This window comes from Coptis chinensis, chromosome 9 (assembly GCF_015680905.1).
Source record: "Coptis chinensis isolate HL-2020 chromosome 9, ASM1568090v1, whole genome shotgun sequence".
NCBI lineage: Eukaryota > Viridiplantae > Streptophyta > Magnoliopsida > Ranunculales > Ranunculaceae > Coptis > Coptis chinensis.
Window position 1 is genome coordinate 34,925,999 of NC_141464.1, and position 5,981 is coordinate 34,931,979.

Genomic DNA, 5,981 nt, shown 5'->3' on the forward strand with positions numbered 1-5,981 from the left:
TATAATCCCTTCAGCGAGATCGTAAGAATCGCCACGGATTTCTTCAAGCTCATTTAATTGTAACTTGCGTTTGACACCGCCCCATCAATATTGTAGTTAAGGCTTTTTATAGCCCACGAGCCGCGGTGCTCTAATTCAACGGGCAAATGACATGGTTTCCCAAATACAAGTCTAAAGGGAGATATACCTATAGGGTTTTGAAAGCAGTTTTATATGCCCATAAGGCATCCGATAGACGCTTGACGACCCGATCTTTCCTATCGGGGTTTTGTTGTTTCTAAAATCTTTTTGATTTCCCTATTAGAAACTTCTACTTGTCCGCTAGTTTGTGGATGATAAGGAGTTGCTACTTTGTGTGTAACTCCATACTTTTTTTTCACTAGGGATGCAACAACTCTGTTGCAAAAATGTGTTCCCCCATCACTAATGATGGCTTTAGGAATGCCAAACCTACAGAAAATGTATTCTTTAATAAAAAATACCACGGTCTTATGGTCATTGCTACGGCAAGCTAGGGCCTCTATCCATTTAGACACGTAGTCCACGGCAACTAGAATATAAATATAACCGTGGGAAACAGGGAAAGGGCCCATGAAATCAATACCCCAAACATAAAAATTTCTACTATCAAGATTGGATTTAATGGCATCATATTACGCCGCGTGATTAGCCTTGAAGTTGTTGGCAACGAATACACGTCTTGCAATGCACTTGGGCATCCTTAAAAGGGTAGGCCAATAAAATCCACATTGAAGAACTTTAGTGGCTGTTTTCATTCCGCTTAAAGTGGCCACCCACACTCTTTGTCATGGCGTAACGATAAAACTTCATTATATTCCCACCGGGAATGCAACGACGAATAATCTGATCCGCACAATACTTAAAAAGGTAGGGCTCATCCCAGTAGTATAACTTGACTCTGGCCAAGAACTTCTTACGTTCATTTCTTGTCCAATTATAAGGCATAACATCAGCCGCTAAATAGTTTACGATGTCCGCATACCATGGTGATGAAAAAATAGCATACAGATGCTCATCAGGAAAAGAGTCCGGTATGGACTCGGAATCACTACTATCGTCATTTGTAAGTCTAGATAAGTGGTCGGCAACTTCACGCGACCCTCTTTTGTCCTTTATTTCTAATGTGAACTCTTGCAGGAGAAGAATCCATCGGATTAATCTCTGCTTAGCATCCTTCTTTGCAAGAAGGTACCTAAGGGCTGCATGGTCCGTGTAAACTAAAGTTTTAGAACCAACCAAATAAGGACGAAACTTATCTAAAGCATAAATGACAGCTAAGAATTCTTTTTCAGTAGTTGAATAATTCCGTTGAGCATCGTTTAATGTTTTACTAGCATAATAAATAACAGTGGACTTATTATCTAGTTTCTGTCCCAAGACAGCACCAACTGCATAGTCACTAGCATCACACATGAGTTCGAAAGGTTTAGACCAATCAGGAGGCTGTATAATAGGTGCAGTGGTTAGGGCGGCTTTTAAGGTTTCAAAAGCCTGTTTACGATTAAAATTAAAATCAAAGATTGCATCCTTCAAAAGCAAGTTAGTTAAAGGCCTAGCTATTTTGAAATTTTTTAATGAAACGCCTATAAAACCCCGCATGGCCTAGAAAGGCTCTAATCTCACGGGGAGTCCGTGGTTTAGGTAGGTCGCTATCTTATCTAGTTTGGCTTTATCTACTTCGATGCCATCACTAGATACAATATGACCTAGTACTATTCCCTTTTGACCATGAAATGACACTTTTCCCAATTTAAAAGCGAGGCTCTTTTTCTTCACCGTGTCAAGACCTTAGACAGGTTAGACAAACATTCTGTAAAGGAGTCTCCATAGATAGAAAAATCATCCATGAACACTTCCATAAAGCTTCTACCATGTCACTAAATATATGAAGCATACATCATTTGGAAGGTACGGGGGCATTACAAAGGCCAAAAGGCATTCGTTTATAGGCATATGTTCGAGAAGGGACATGTGAAGGTTGTCTTTTCTTGGTCATCAATATCAATAATAATCTGAAAATAGCCGAGTAGCCATCCGAGGAAAACAATAAAAGGCATGACCAGCTAGACGCGTTCTAGCATCCGATCTATAAATGGTAAGGAAATTGATCCTTTTCGTGTCATAGCATTTAAACGCGTCAGTAATCAATACTGATTCTCCATTTCATAGGACCTTGAGTGACAACATAGTCACCCTTCCCGTTACGTACCATGGTAACTCCCGATTTCTTAGGAACTACATGAATGGGACTTACCCATTCGCTATCGGAGATTGGGTATATAATACCGCCATCGAGTAATCGCAAGACTTCTTCCCTAACCACCTCTTTCATGGCGGGGTTCAAGCGGCCGAGGTTCGCGAGAAGTCTTGGCGTTATCCTCCAAATGGATACGATGAGTGCAAACATTGGGGTCAATTCCTTAATATCGGCTAGGGACCAACCAATCGTGAGACCGATGTTCCCTAATCACCCTTATTAAACATGTCTCTTCATCCTTAGTTAACAGAGAAGATATAATTATCGGGTGACTACCATCCGGATCAAGTTGAATATATTTTAACTCCGGGGGAAGAGGTTTAAGCACTGGTGTGGACGGAATGTCCGTTGATGTTTCATAAGTGTCCTTATCTTGCGTAATGAAGACTTGCTTAGGTAGCAAGTCTTCGTAATCGATATATGGAGCAAATGGCGGGTCTACAATTGGTGTGGACTCGGGGATGGTGTTGACTTCCTCTAAGTAGGAGTCATTTACAAAATCTGAAGTTCCAAAAGAAAGGAATTTGTACATATTGTTTTCGTGAAACGTGTTGTTAAAATAATCTTGAGCTAAACTCTTGATCATGCTAACCTCCCCATCTACGCATCGAATCGGTAGGCTGTTTCATCATTTTAAAACATTTACCTCGGCGGATAGATGGCCAAAAGATAAGGACATCTTTCCATCGCGACAATTTATAAAGCGCATTGGCGGTTGCCAAGAAGGGGCGCCCTAAAATGATCGGATCTGAGTCATTAGCGACTTCGTATCGAGGATAACAAAATCAGCAGGATAGTAGAAATCCACGAACCTTAATAAGCACGTTTTCCACTACACCTTTAGGATACTTAATTGACCTGTCCGCTAATTGCAACGCGTTATTTTTGTAGGTTGCATTTCACGTAGACCTATTTGTTTATACAAGTAATACGGGGAGTAAGTTAACACTCGCCCCGTGTCTAATAAAGGCGGTAGTCGTGTGGGAATCTCCTAAGGTGCATTTCTGAAGAGGGCGACCGGGGTCCTTGTACTTAACAATTCCATTATTTTCGGATAAAGTTGGGAACTGTTCAGGTTAAAAAGCGCCTTTAGGTATATTGGTCTTACGCCTAGTAGTGCACAACTCTTTAAGAAACTTAGCGTGGTTAGGTAGCTTTTTTAATAGCTTCGAGAAAAGGAAGGTTTATCGTTAGATTCTTGAAAACGCGTTCCTAATTTCCTCAAAGTTTGTATCCCCCGGTTAGCATGGCTAATTTTTGAGGAACGGTGGTTTAAGCTCTATATTTAGTGTATGGCTCGACTTGAAGTGTAACCTTGGCTTTTCGTTTCTTAGGTTGTGGTTTAACCGGGACCTCTACGGTGGTAGGTTCTTGAGTTTCTATTTCGGTATCTAGTTCGATATCCGGTGTAGGAATCTTGATGGGGTAACTATAGGCATAGCTACTTTGTTATCAACCACTCTTCCAGGCGGAGAGTGGTGATGGCATTTTAGGTCACCCACGATTGTAGTTTCCATTACTAGAATTACCGTTTACCTCAAAGGTGCGGTTTGCTGTTTTAGGGTTTGGTATTGCTTGTCCTGGAAACACGCCTTTTGGTTGGGCTTTCGCTTGGGCTAACTGTTGTATGCCCTGATTTATGGATTGTAAAATCTGTTAGTTTGATTGAGTCATTGTCTGGAAAAGTTGTTGGGTAACTTGTATAAAGGCATCGATCACGATCCGGTTATTGTAGGTGTAGTAGTCACGCGGGTGGTGTGGACTGGAACTATCTCGTTGATTATTTATGGGTGGGTTGTGATAGTTATTATTATTAACCGGAACGATACCTCTATTGGTATTATAATTATTATAATTATTCTGACCTTGTGCTTGACCTTGTCGTGGTTGCGCTTGGTTGTTATAATTATTATAATTCCCTTGACCTTGTCCTTGTCCTTGTCTAGGTGGAGCTTGGTTATAATTGTTTGCTTGCCTAACGTTTTGATTATTGTACCCTGGAGGTGTTACTTGTTGATTATTTCTCCAACTGAAGTTGGGATGTTGTCTCCAAGGGGCGTTAGGAATAGGATAGTTATTAATAGAGTAAACATTATCTTGTTCTGGTGGTTGTTGTTCATAAGCTAGAGGACAATAATCGTCGGTGCTCGGACTCAAACAGAAATTACATGGGTTGGAGTTTACATTCATGACGGGGATAGGCTTTTGTTGAGCAGAAATAGCCTCTACTTTTTTAGTTAGAGATTCGATTAGATTTTTAAGTTCTGGATCGGTTTTCTTCTCAAACATACCGCGGCCTTTATTGTTGAAGAAGAACTAGGCCGCGGGGGATATCATCACTACCCCCAATTATTATTCCGTTTAGTTTGGTCTTCTAAAAATTTGTAAGCCTCCGAGGCTCCTTTACTTAGGAAACTACCCCCATTCATTATGTCAAGGACTTCTTTATGGTGGTGTAGAAGACCTTTGAAAAAGGCACGAACTAACGTGTCTTTAGCTAAGTTATGATGTGGACACTCTATAAGGAGATCGGTGAAACGATTCCATGCCTCAGAAAATGATTCATGAGGATTCTGCCGGAAAAAATGAATCTTTGAAAGCATCTCATCCGTCTTTAGGGGTGGGTAAAATGTTCCATAAACAGGTGAACAAGTTTAGCCCACGAGTCCACAGACTTAGGCGCTTGGGGAGTTAACCAAGACGCCGCCTTTATCGGCTAGGGTGAAAGGGAATACCCCGGTTTAATTTGCTCCGCACCAACCGTAGGATGGTGGAATGTAAATAAGGACTTGTTCAATCCTACGCGTATGTAGCCGATAAGGTTTTTCATGGTCTAACCCATGAAAACGGGTAACAAATTAAATATGTTTGGGGAATTCGAAAATCCCCACGGGTCCGCTAGAACGATGCACGATTTAGGGCTATCGCTTCAAGGCTTTGTAAAAGTCGGAGAGAGGAGTCTCTCTTTCTTGACCATTATGTCGTATGGTGTGTGTGATAGTAGTTAGAGGTGTCGTGGGTTGTGTACTAGATAGACTTGTTTGTTGTCGTGTAATTACGTTTGTTGTTTTTTGTTCGACCGGACCTTAATCTCATGCAAGACTAAGTTGAGCTTAACTAAACATACAACACTCCAAACAATTTCGATATACTAGTAGAAAACCTCTAACCGGAAATGCGAGGTATGGAAGAAAGGAATGCGATAGCGTCCTTGCTTCGCTTTATGAATAACGTCTTGTATGCGCGTGTTATTGTGTATATAAGAGATTAGAACACTGAAAAATATGAAAGATCAAAGTTTGAATCAAAACGTGGAAATCCAGAAATTTAACACCGGGCGCGTCGGCACAGATAGAAAGGCGCTCGAGTAATTTTCAGTTCGGTGTTGTTTTTAGTATGGTCGCTCCAAATGGGGCGGTCGTGCTCGATGGGAAGTCGAGTTCCAGTGTTTGGCGGTCGCTTGGTATGTATGCTGGCGCTACCGAGGGGTAAACAAAATTCCAAGAACTTAGCTGGTCGCGCTCTCCTTGAAGCCGCTGGCCGCGGTATTTTTTATGAATTTGTCACGCTGAAATGGGGAACCACAGTATGAAACAAACAAGGGTGGGTGGGTTTAATGGGACTTAAAAATGACTACTTCTACTATGAAAGCAATGCTAAAGTGTAACTAAGATGGCAGCGGCGCCATTTGATATGGTAAAAT

General features: G+C 41.3%; 1 non-coding gene across 1 annotated transcript; it reads left to right on the top strand.

The window, feature by feature from the left end:
* Positions 1–4,777: 4,777 nt before the first annotated feature.
* LOC147475722 (small nucleolar RNA R71) lies at positions 4,778–4,881 on the top strand. The gene has a single exon (XR_015209939.1). It is a non-coding gene; the product is annotated as a small nucleolar RNA R71 (small nucleolar RNA).
* Positions 4,882–5,981: the final 1,100 nt, after the last annotated feature.